Source organism: Crinia signifera, chromosome 1 (assembly GCF_055691185.1).
Source record: "Crinia signifera chromosome 1, ASM5569118v1, whole genome shotgun sequence".
Classification (NCBI taxonomy): Eukaryota; Metazoa; Chordata; class Amphibia; order Anura; family Myobatrachidae; genus Crinia; species Crinia signifera.
Window position 1 is genome coordinate 294,983,369 of NC_139217.1, and position 13,287 is coordinate 294,996,655.

Below are 13,287 nucleotides of genomic sequence, written 5' to 3' on the forward strand. Positions count from 1 at the left end.
AAAGTAGTCTTGTTATCCAGGGGAAGCAATTTGAGTTATTGTAATCTAAAAAGGTTTTGTGACTAACAAAGGGAACAGGTATGAATTAGAAGTTGTATGGCACAAGATCATTGCAGATGGATCTAGTTGAGAGTTATCTGTTTCAGCAGTTTTCTATACTACTTTGTATAGTAGTACAAATATTGGTACTCTTTACCTAGAACGGCGCCCAGGATTTTGATCTTAGGCATCGCAAGGTAAAAAATCGCGTCGGTCGCATCGCATGCGACCAAAAAATCGCATGCGATGCGACCGACGCGATTACCGCGATTTTACATAGGGAACAATGTTAAATGGCCCACAGACCACAAATAGCCACCCTGAAGTGTGGCGAAGCGCAGCGAGCCCCACGAGGGGACGCGCATACCTGTGAAGCCCGCGAGGAGACGCGGATACCTGTGAAGGTATCCGCGTCCCCTCGCGGGGCTCGCTACTCTCGCCACGCTTCGGGCTCGGTGGCTCGCTGCGCTCGCCACACTTTCTATTCTCAACTCCATGCCGACGTGAATAGTGGGGGTATGAAAAGGTCGGAGGATGCGTACCGCTGTGCTCGCCACGCTTCGGGTTGAAGTTGATCGTGGGGTGGCGTTAACAATTGGGGGGGCCATTTCACGCTTCAGGGTGGCTATTTGGGGTCTGTGGGCCATTTAACATTGTTCCCTATGTAAAATCGGGTCAATTGGGCCATTTAACATTGTTTCCTATGTAAAATTGCGGTAATCGCGTCGGTCGCATCGCATGCGATTTTTTGGTCGCATGCGATGCGACCGACGCGATTTACATTTTAACATGCATTTCTATGTAAAATAGCGGGAATCACATCGGTCGCATCGCATGCCATTATAATGGCATGCGATGTACATGCGATGCCGGCGATGGGCGCCGTTCTAGGTAAAGAGTACCCAAATATTTTATATTTGACCTGCAAAATACTGCCTGGCATTACGAAGACGCAGGTAACATGATTTGGAAGGGTGAACAAAAGACACCATAAAGTAAATGATATCATTAATGCATTGAGCATGGAGATGTGGGAAATTTGTCATTTTGTCAACAGACTTAAACATGTCAGATAGGTATTTCTGTTGGTTGATGGAATAAAACGCAATTCAGTATTTAAAGATAAGCTTGAGGAAAGAATATTGAAGATTAAATGACAAAGTCAAGCAGTATCATGGCTGTCACAGAAGGGATACATATGTGTGCTACTAAAGTAGATGTAATAAAGAGGAAGTAGGGCACGTAAATGTGCCCTGTTGAAGCTCTGCAAAAGCAGCTTTATGTATAGTTTTATAACAAATATAGCAGAGTCCCTGAGATCTAGGGAACACGGAATTTACCCGCATCTGATTGATGAAATATATACTAACATAGTGTTCATTCTAGCACCCGCCACCTTTGAAAACCCATGCAGTTCCTCTTCCCTGCCTGGGGTGTCGCTGTCAGCTATTGTGTTTCTAGCACAGGTCTGGATTGCAAATCGGTGCTGATATACAGACCACACTGTGCTAGAAGCACTACAGCAGACAGCGACACCCCAGGCAGGGAAGAGGAACTGCATGGGTTTTCAAAGGTGGCGGGTGCTAGAATGAACACCACTAACAGTCTATCAGTTCATGTATATAATTTTATCGTATTAGCAAAGTGTGTATTATAAGGAATAATTCACTTCTACTGTACATTATGATACATTTTGTTAATACTGTTTAAAATCAAAACCTCTCTGTGTCTGCTAATAGTCATATACTTTCATTAAGGAAAACAATGCTCATACATTATTGCTATTATTATTATTATTATTATCATCATCATTATTACCACTGTCATTGGAATTTGATTTGCCTACTAAATCCTCTTAGATCAAACAGCATGCCGCAGTGGAGAGAATTCTGATTTGTAGCCAAGAGGCATGGTTTAAAATAGCTCTATGTTAATAACTATTTTTTGCTTTAGAAGATAAAAAGTGAATGGTTATATAAACTAGTTGTGATAACATTGGAGTATTTTTACCTAGGGGGTTATGCTTATCAGTATTTTATTCCTTTCATTTAAAAAATAGAATTGCAATGAATGGCATTGATTGTTTCCCATTTTGCTTAATAGGAATGCGAAATAAGAAACAAATGATAATAATAATAATGCAATCATTACTTGGGGTTTTTATGTTTTTCATTAAAAAGGAATGATGAAGAATTGGAAAATGCCTGATAGAAATGCATAGCTTCTTTATGAAGGATGAGCATGATTCAGTTTCACTATTTAATAGAAAGTTTGTCTAATATCTGAATACAGTACACCTTTCTATCTATAATTCCACTGAATATGATTTACTAAATAGCAGAAATTCAATCAGTTCAATTATATGGGAAGATGCGGTAAGCTTTAAGCCATGTAAAGAAATGCACTAAATAGAATTCAAACAGTTATAAAACTAAAAAAAAAAATGTATTCTCTTAAAGGAGAAGTACTTAATATTGTATGTCTAAGCATCTAAAAGACAACAGTTATAAAGTATGTATTTAAATCAACAGCAGCCAGGCAGATGCAGCTAAGAAACATGACTCAGCCACAGTACTTATGGTACACACGGGCCAATCTGGTGGCCGTCGATATTGATGGTCGCCGGGACCTGGCAGGTTGCCCACATTGGCCAGGAGGGTGAGATGGTGGTGGCGGTGGTGGGGGGGGGGGGGGCATGCTGCAATGAGCACCATGGCCCACCTTTCAATCTAGCATTTAGAAGCAGAAGTAGACTTGCCTGCACCGTCTATTTGTACTTCAAATTCCAAAGCAGTGGGGCCACACATCAGGATTGAATCTGCATCAAATGTGGCTAACACTGCATAGTCCAAATTGAATCAAAAGTGGCACTGAATGTGTAGGGGGCATTAGAGCCATACAGGGATTTTTTGAGGCATCAAAATTAGGATTCATGAAAATGTATTTATTTTCTGAAAAAAGCTAAATAAATGATTAAACCCTCTGTTGTTAACTTTAACTCTATGTTCCACATATAGGTGATCCATGGTGCAAAGCCTAGATCCATGGGTCCACAATGATGACAATACAAAATAGTGTAGTTGGGACATTTCTGAAAACTATTACACACACAATCTAATTGGTTGCTATAGGCAACATCACCTCTCATTTTTAGAACCTTTTGTAAATTTACACCTCAGAGACAAAACTCCACTAATGCAATATGAGAAAGGTATTTTTTAATATCAACAGATATACAAATATATCAATATTTAAGTTAAATAATGTGAACATGGGTATCTACATACCATTTCCACATTATTTTAGTATTGCCTTAATATTCTTCTCCATGCACTTAATATTGCATTTCCCAAACTTGTAATGGGTAATGTGATCTGCCCAAATTTACTGAAAAACAAAATGTACATAAATGCCAGAGGGTTCACTGAGCTCTGCACAACCTTCCCGGCCTGCTGGCAGCAAAAGTTGATAAACAGGCACAGGCAAACGTTAGAAATAAAGTACAACTTGCCTGTACCCATGAACCAGTGATCGTTGAGGATTAGTCATCTGTTACCGTGCTGCTGCTGTGATCCCATCATCTGATCGTTAACTCCAGACATCTTGGGTGAGATTTAATAGGATGAGAGATTCAGAAAGTGAGAGATTTGGCAAGAAATCTCCACTTTTTTAAAAGCAGCAATCATTTTACACTGCAAAACCCAGTTTGATTTTGCAGTGTAAATGATTGCAGCTTTAAAAAAACTGGAGATTTCGTACCAAATCTCTCACTTTCTGAATCTCACATTATTAAATCTCACCCCTTGTCTCATGCTTTCTCATAAGCCTGGTTCCAGCATGTGATAATTAATATATCCTTGTGATGTATTCAATTGTTTTACAGCAAATTTGGGCAAATTGTGATAAATATGCCCTCTCATTTCATGACTTTCAATTAGCAAGGTTTTTAAAGATAGCACTCTTTTACATAAGGAGGTTCTAGTTAAAATATAATTAAAATAAGAACATCAATATAGAGCACACTTTAGCAATTGCACCTATAGGATAAGTAGTGAGGGGGGCAGTGATGGGGGGGCAGCAAATGCCTGTCGTAGGGGTGGCAATGCAGCATTTTTTGTGTATAGTCACATGCAGCCTGCTGCAACCCCCCAAAATGGCTAGGCTGTGCCCCCCCCCCCCACACACTCACACACACCTTGAGTAGAACAACAGAAAAAAAACTCATAAATGTAATACAGGAAGAAAATATCAAAAATAGTTGCAGAATATACCCTGAAACACTCCTTTTTTGGGGTACCTGCATATATTTAAATTCCTAGGGATGTTTAGCTAAGGATCACAGCAGGCTGCTTCAATGCCACATTTGCCAAGCTGCTTGGCTTTGGTAAAAAAATAAGTTATATAATGGCAGCCTCTGTACTCTGCAGTTAGTTTGGGAATTATTATTGGCCATTTAAAGATTGAGCAAAAGGAATTGATCTGATGTGCTATTCTGCATTATGGACAGTTGCTCGTTTGTTTTTAATTGTATAATAAACCCTGATTATATGCACGGTGGAGTAAAGGACTTATATTTCATGGGTGTGGGAGTGTTTCCAATTTCTTACAATACTTTAGCCACACAATATAGAGTTCTTCTGCCTGACAAGCCATTTACCATCTTCTATACATGACTGTCAGCAAGTGTACACTAACTAATAAACTTCCATCTAATGAACAGATCTCTGAACTGACAAGGCTATGGCTGTATAAGCAGTCAGGACCAAGGGTTCATCACCATTACTGAGATTTGTAGCCCAATTATCTGCATTCTCCAAGGCAGTTTTTACCCAATTTCAAAATCTAAATAAATAAATAAATCTTCCAATGAAACCATGAACTGTGAAATGTAACACCTCCACACACCCCCCCCCCCCTCTTGTACATTCTAGTAGGAGGAAAAGGGATACAAGTTAAATAGACAAAGCAGGGTTGTGTCTTCAATGATTTCAGCAGCTTTATTCAAATTGACAATATTAAGTACAAAACATAACATGTTTTGCATTTAATATAATTGCCCTTTTAAATCCAGTGTCCAAAACCAGTGTGGAAATGGCAGCTTTGTGACATACCACTTATTAAATGTAGCCGTAAGTCTATAAAAAATATTTTTACAATATTTCACTTACAGGAGTTGATGTAACAAGTAATGAATAGAGTAAAGAAACGGACCAGGGGAGGAGGTGTCCATAGTAACCAATCCGCTTCCAGGTAGCATTTATCATGTACGTTCTATTAAACAATAGGTACATTCTGATCCACTTCTCTACTCTATATTGTAGAACATAATAAGCATACAATGTATGTTCATTCTGTTATTTATTGTGCATTAAATCATTCCCATTAATTGGACTAAATGTATTATTTGATTTATGTTAGATATTTAGAAACAATAAACGGCTTCATTTCACAAATTTCTGCAAAGTTTAGCATATATTTAACCTCATTTAATTTTTAATAGTTTCTCATATTTATATAGCAATGAAATATTTGTATCTATAAAGCCTTTGGCAAAACGGCAATTACATTTGTATCTCCATAAATATTGCATTCAATGTTTATGCAGAATATTACAAAATATATTGGAAACTATATGAACAACTGTCAGAAATGAGAAACAGCTTAGTTTTTAATGCTTTAGCAGATAGGGTGCATTTTATCATTTCAGTCATGTTGGTTGCATTGCTTCCATATTACCTTTTATGGCAATATTGAGTGAATATGGGAAATTGCTAATTTTTAAGGGAAAAGTGAAAATGCTTCTGACCATGGCATCTGGCTGGCAAGTTTCAGGAACTATACTCATATTTTATCATCATATCAATCTCATCAATTATTAAATCTGAAAATAGCAGAGTTGGGATTATACAGAGAATGCCAAGTTTATCTAAACTGTGATGTTGGAAAATAGTCTAGAATACATAATCAGAAGAAATGCTCATTTAACACAACATTGTTGTAAATAAGACTTCAACATTGCATCCAATATTTGCAGCTTTCACACAATAAAAATACCCAACCATGGAAAAAGTAGATATTTGTTTAATATAATGCAGCTGGATATGACAGTTTTTCTGTAAACAAAAGTGTATGAATGAAATTGGCTGTATATTATTCAGTCACAGGCAGGGGCAGATTGGTAACTAAAAGTGGCCCTGCAAAAATATCTAGAAGTGGCCTCACATGGGCAGCACCAAAAGAAATGTAAGCAGAACTAACACCAAAAAAGGTTGGATTAATCCATCACTATACCAGTGTGAAAGCCATTGGTTTCAATATGCTTGGCAGTTTTATACTCCCTAGACCTTTAAGCTGCTGTGACGAACCCCAAACCTAGACATTGCACATAATAAGGGCCTTATTCTGGTTCACTTGCAGAGGCAAATTCCTTCTCAAATGGACAAAACCTTGTGCACTGCAGGGGGGCAGATGTCTCCCCCACACACACACACACACACACACAAACACGCCGAGACTGAACACAGGCCCAAAACTTTCATTAAGTAAACATATTACTCATTAGCATAATTCCACAAATATCACAACTACCCCCACCCCTCCCCTCAGTGGAGCCCAGATAGGATATAACACACCAGCAAATCAACTCCCAACAGTAATTTTTCCAACACAGTTTATTGGCTGGTGCATTGTCTCCTTCCACTTTTCCTCCCTTCACCTGGCTCAATACATCTGCCCCATTGTTACATCCCCAAATAGCATCCTGTCCCTGTAACAAATGTCACAATGGATATATATTGGGACAATATTTTCAGGGTTGGGCATCTGCTTTGTGAACAGGCAAAGGTTGTTTCTGTGGTAGTTAGAAGGAGGACAACGCCACTGCTTTGGGCAGGGAAACATCTGCTGACAGGTGGCCTAATAGGAGCCCCGACCTCCCGTGAATCTATAATATTTGTATATGGTACATAGCTGCAATATTCTTCTTTTGCCGTGTTTCACTTTTTTGAGTGGATTGTACTCTTTTACACCTGTAAGTGCACTATTACAATATGAGGATGTTTATCAAAGCTTGGAGAAAGAGAGTGGCAACCAAACAGATCATGCCATTTTTGCACGGTGACTTTGAAAAAATATCTGATTGGCTGGTACTTTTTTTTTTTATATATATTCCCCCTATATTTAGTGAAACACAAGTGGAATTACAGAAATGAATTGCTTTAAAGCATATCAGTTTCACCTGTTGCATCTGGTAAATTGTACATTGCAAAATCAAACTGGTTTTGCAGTGTAAATGATTGCCGCTTTATAAAAACTGGAGATTTCTTACCAAATCTGTCACTTTCTGAATATCGCATCCTATTAAATTTCCCCACTTGTTTTTGTTTGGGCTTTTTATGATTGGTTTGCCAATCTTAGCTCATTTGCATTGGGCATGTTCTAGAGAACAGTCTGTTCCATCCCTACAGTCGGCTGTTGTCTTCCAACAATCGGCTTCTCTGGGCTGCAGTCGAATTGGGCTGGGTAATAAGGCAGGGAGTGGTTTCCTACAGGAAGCAAGCTATGTTCTTATCACAGCCAGGACATGCAGTCCACAGGGAGGGAACACCCAATGGGACTGCCTGTATTGTTTGTGACTGGAAGGTAGAACTTCCAACAGGAAGCAATGGCCAGTCACAGTGAAGCCAGTGCAGTCTCACGGACTGTATTTGGCTTCACTAACACTGAGAAGGGTGCCAGATTTTACATGGGGGCTGCAATCCAGCAGCCCATAGGTAAAATCTGCCACTGAGTATATATCTTACGAAATCTAGGTCTATTTATCACAAATACATCTATGTTAACATAATGCAGCGAAAGTTTTTATATTCATATCAGTTTAAAAAATCAAAAATGTTTTAAAACATATTATTTTTTAAAGATGTTACATTACTGTTTTGTTATTTATCAAAGTAATTCTAGCACTTTATAGATATAAATGGAATGTACAGGGCAGGGATCACTTGTAAGTCATGCAGTAGATAGATTGTAAAGTCAGTGAGCACGCTGGTGTGTGAAACTCATTCCTGTCACTTGTGCTAGAGTGATATTTATCTTGATAGGCTATATACTTTGGAAACATGCTCCTTGATTCAATCTAGTCCCAAACACCCTTACCCTTATTAGAGTTCTGGTGTCCATGAACATTCCAATGCATTGTTATTGGTGGCTGTCACTTTTAAAGGGCATTCTCATACAATGGATTGCCAGGCCATCATGCTGATAATAATATCCCTCGTACAATACTGTTTTCATGTCATGCGGAACATCTGCAATATTCTGTTCCTTCTTCCTAACAGTATGAACATTGTTTGAAGTCATTTGTTCTTGTCACTATTACAGTATATATGTATGTCTGGATGTTTAATTCAATGTATTTTGCCAGCTCTGAGAAATTCAAGAGTGAAAGAATCCCATTATTCATTTATAATATCCAGGCATACATATGTAATGTCCTATCTTGTCAGAAATCCACATATACCATAAATCACATTTGAGACTATTAAAAAGAGAAGTCTCATCATTTGCTCTTGTTAAATATAATACAACTGGAGAAAGGTTGGGGACATTGTAACCAGCCAGTAAGTATCCACAGGGATCTTATAGCTAATCCAAGAACTATGCTTTTACATTTCAAAATGTTGCTCATAGCATATGATAAAAAGTAAGATGAATATTGTATATTTCTGCAAATCTTTTGTTCTTCTAAGCATTTATTATAGTAGCAATTTGATAAAGACTGTGAGAATAAAGATAGTGGGCGAGATAGCAGAAAAGTAAAAAATTAGGTCAAATCTATGAAAATGCTGTTTTTGAAGGCTTGACCACAGCCCCCATATGTACCCAACCCAAAATGTGATAGATAGTACATACTGTAGTATCTGTGGGGTGAGCACATGTGGACAGTAGTTGCATTGCAACATTATAAAAATGAAAGAGTAGTACACTCTATTTACACATCTTCCTCCATTATAAGTACAATAATTTCACATAGAATTGATGTTAAATGCATTTAGATACAGACTGTATACTTCACATAACCTGTGTGGAACGCACCAGGTGACACTGTCAACGAGGGTCATACCAAACTTATGAAAGCTGTGTGCAGGCACTACACAATAACATCTCAGTGCCCTGGTAACTGAGTTGCTACCCACCTGCTTTGGTGCAGAACCAGAGCTTCAACCACAGTCAATGATATGCACGAGCCACATCTGACTGGACATGAATTCTCACCTCCTGTTCTAGGTGACTGCTGTTTACCTTGGGTGAAGATAAGATATCATGAAGTTTCATCCAAAGGGAATCTGAGGAAGAGCGGAATGTACTCACTAGAGCTGTATTGAGCTTTATGTGTGGCATTCCCTGCATATAGATTAAACATGAAAGAGTGGACAGGGTGCACTAGTCATAGAATAAATGTATATAGGATAAATTGGACAATATACAGATGGAGCACCTCTTGTTCAGTGCCAGATCCCCTCCACTGGCAAGAGCTAGCAGAGAGGCGATCCATTTGATTGGAACCCTTGCGCGTCTCAGACGCACGCGTGTCTCCTCTCGGTGGTGTATGGCGGAAACCCTGCCCATCTCCGCTTAAGGGAGATGGGCTGGGTTAGGGGGGGCACTGACAGGGGAGTGGTGGGGAAGCGATGGGAGGTGGCGGTGGGCTCGGACAGAACGGGGCGCACGAGCGTCTCATGAGCGCACGCGCCCACTTCCGTCTGATGGCGGGGATTGGTGATAGAATCACCAGGACCCGCAATAACAGCAGGCGCTCCATCTGTAATTAATATCTGTGTTGTAGAGGGGGCACTGCCCATTATATAATTGTAACTGGTGGGAGATGGATCATTGTGTTATCATTTGTATGAGATTGTAAATTTAAGTTATAAGTTTTATATATGGCATTACTATTGCCATCACATTCAGTGATATACAAGAATTACAAAATTATGCCTCACAAAGGACTACCCCTTGTACAATATTATGCCCCACACAGTAATGCCCCTTGCACCATATTTTGCCCCACACAATTATGCCCCTGACAATATTATATCTCACATTGTAATGCCCCTTACAATTGCTACAGTGGCTGCAAGGGGTTTGTTTCATACTATTGCCCCAGCCACAGTCCCAGCACTGCTGTTCACACCATATCCCACCCAAATTGGCCACTACCTACTCTAGCATCATTTAAAAATGTATCTTCTGAGGTAGCAGCCATTTTGGGTAGGGCATCTTCAACAGTATTGTATGCGGATGGCCAGACCACCAGAGAATAAGGTCCAAAAGTCACAGTGGTTTGCATTGTTGACTATATCAACTCCAAATAGGGGGCATGTACAATATTAACATGTGAAAAAGTTTGATACAATGAAAGGATAGACATATGATCAAGTAGACAGAAGCTCTTCAGTTTGTTTGTTTTTTTATGTAAAATTCCATATTTCAGTGCATTACTCCAGTTAGTCTACTGCATTCCCCTTGAATGGCTCACTCTGCTCGCAATGCTTCAGGCAATTGGCACAGATTAATGGTCCCAATCATGGTCCACATGGGTATTAAGGTACGAAGATATAGAAAAATTACAAAAAACACATGTAGACATTTTGACATGTCAATCATTGTCATGTCGACCATTTGAACCTATCAACTTTTGGCCATATGCATGTCGAACATATGTGGCCAGATGTAATAGCCTCCTAGTTAGGTGACCATGCAGGATGTTAGCCAAACTCTGAGGTTTTTTTAAAGGGACAGTCATTTACCAGACAAGAACATGCTTTGTAAATGATTGAGGGTGGGATGCTCTAACTCAGAAATGCGGTAAAAACCCCGTTATCAGGGTTTTTATCGCATTTCTGTTTTCTCTAACCCCACTCCGCAGTGTCAGCGGCACGGAGAACCCTATGGGCTTCTTACCACAGTGCTGTGTGAGGGATCCAACACAGATCCCTCCCAGCATGCCCTGCACCCGGCTCCAGCGCAGATGGATTCCCAGGTCTCAGACCCAGAAGTCCAGTGCTGTGGCCGCATTGCAAGGGACAGCTCTTATTGCAAGAGCTGTCCCTTGCATTAATGATCGCATATGTTAGAGCATATGCAATCATTAACAATGCGAAGCCCGGCGGAGGGGGGCTGTGGATGTTAGAACAACACGCCCTGACTCTTTAATGATACATCCAAACTCGGGCAGAAACCCACACCGCCCCCAAACTGTAAATAAAGAATGGTGTCGACCTATAACCTATCAACCTTTAGACTGTTGATCTGTCATCATGATACCGATCCATAGAAAGCCCAATATAACATTCTGAAATGTTGTATGTGTTTTGTTTCTATTTCCATGCCCACTTTTATAAGTACTTTGATATAATCTACCAAATCAAAACAATGTACATGTTTTAATTTGACTCTAAGAAAAGGAAAAATAATGTGAGTTATCTATGTTTTATGACTGTTTTTTCTCTTTTTAATCACTGAATATCTAAATGCAGATGTATGAAAACATTTATATCATCCTCATGTTTTGTTTGGCAGTAATCAACATGATGATCACATTTTCAGCTCCAATGTGTACAGAACAGGGGCCGAGAGAACTCGCATCCTCTGCATTTTTTAATAAACATGCTTTTCTGGAAAATGAGTTGAAGCATGGCTCTGTGTTGCTTATTCCGACTTTTTTTTTCTTCTGTGCTACTGATAAATTATGCAAGGGGATGTCTGCACTTCTCTTTTCCAATAACGTGGAAACTCTCCACTCACTACATTAACAGTCACCAGGAGAAACTGTTCCATTGTGATTTCTTCTCAGCCAGTGTACTAGATAAAATTCAGCTCATTCCAATGTATGACATAGGGCAACGGTGAAAATGCAATTTGCTGTGAAATCTTTGTTTTGCATTTACCATTAGAAGCCAAGTGTTTAGATCCTTTGCATCTCTCCACTGGACCTTATCAGAAAACACAGTAGCTGGAGGGCAATGGCAGCACTGATCACTCAGAAGGAAACACAACAGCTGTGTTCCTGACAGCTGGACTAGCATGACGTCCATCAACAAATATCACGGATATCTAAGACTTTTATACTCAGTAGGGGGCTCCCAAAACCTGTTATGTTAATAAAACAAGTTTACTCCCAAGCGATAGGCAATTTCTATGCCCCTCTTTAGATGTCAGTTTAAAAAGAGCGATTTTTTTGTTACGCTGGCAAATTGATTTGTAGCGCTGCGTTAGAAACAAAATGGCAAAATATGTGAAATTGTTGGATGCGAACAGCTGTTTTATACAATGTAAAAGTATGCAAGCAGTACATACAGTAACAAGTAAAAAATGAAAAAAAACTTGACTTAAATAATTAAAGCACATTACAATGCTACAATGAGCATACTGTAGCAACATCCAATGTGTATGAAAGCAGAGGGGAGGTCTAGTAAAAGGGAATATCACGAATATGACCTGGTAAAAGCACCTTCTTGTATGAAGCAGTAAAGTGCTTTTTTTTTTTTTGCTTTTTAATAAAATGTTGAAGAGAGCATACTGTATATTGATATTGTATGAAATCATGCTTATTTCTATTTATGTTGATGTGTTGTTTTATTGCAGATCCTGTAACAGTTGCTGAGCATCGACTAATACGTAAGTCCAACATTAGTACATTTGGAAAGTAAATATGCCATAATGTATGTTGCTTTGCTGAGTCAGTTTATCTTACAAAATGATCTTATAAATGTGTGTAACACTCTAACGCTAATCCTGACATTGGCTGCATATTCTTTTCCTGGGTAATCAACATGTTATCTGGTTTACTTTGTGATATGCCTACTGCTGTTACGTCACTGATAGGTCATATTCTATGGCTGCAGATTGAGAATTCGTAAACACAAATGTATCACAGAGCAATAATCACACCATGGTACTAAATGTATCTCCTTTATATATATAGGTATCAACTTCAGTTTACTACAGTATGTATCTTTTTATGCAGTGTATCTACAAAGTTGTCACAGCCTATGGATTTTGTACAAAGACACCCGCTGGGGGATTCAGCGGTGGGCCCCTATGGTTTATACCAATGCTTACATATGTAGGAAGCAGAGTCTATTGATTGTTATTTAGTCACCATGGTGCGGCAGTTGGCTACTGGCAAGGAGAGTGAGGAAATCAGCCAGGCTGCAGAGGAGCACTGCAGGGGATGGACGTCTAGCC

The 13,287-nt window shown here is 39.2% G+C and overlaps 1 protein-coding gene across 33 annotated transcripts in view; it reads left to right on the top strand.

Annotated features, from left to right (window-relative positions):
• Window positions 1–13,287, top strand: part of PTPRD (protein tyrosine phosphatase receptor type D) — a 1,589,668-nt gene that overhangs the window by 969,299 nt on the left and 607,082 nt on the right. For all 33 annotated transcript variants that reach the window (XM_083185941.1, XM_083185944.1, XM_083185945.1 and 30 more), the window contains exon 8: window positions 12,685–12,717. The gene's annotated coding sequence lies outside the window, so the exon portion shown is untranslated. The remainder of the gene's footprint in view (window positions 1–12,684; window positions 12,718–13,287) is intronic.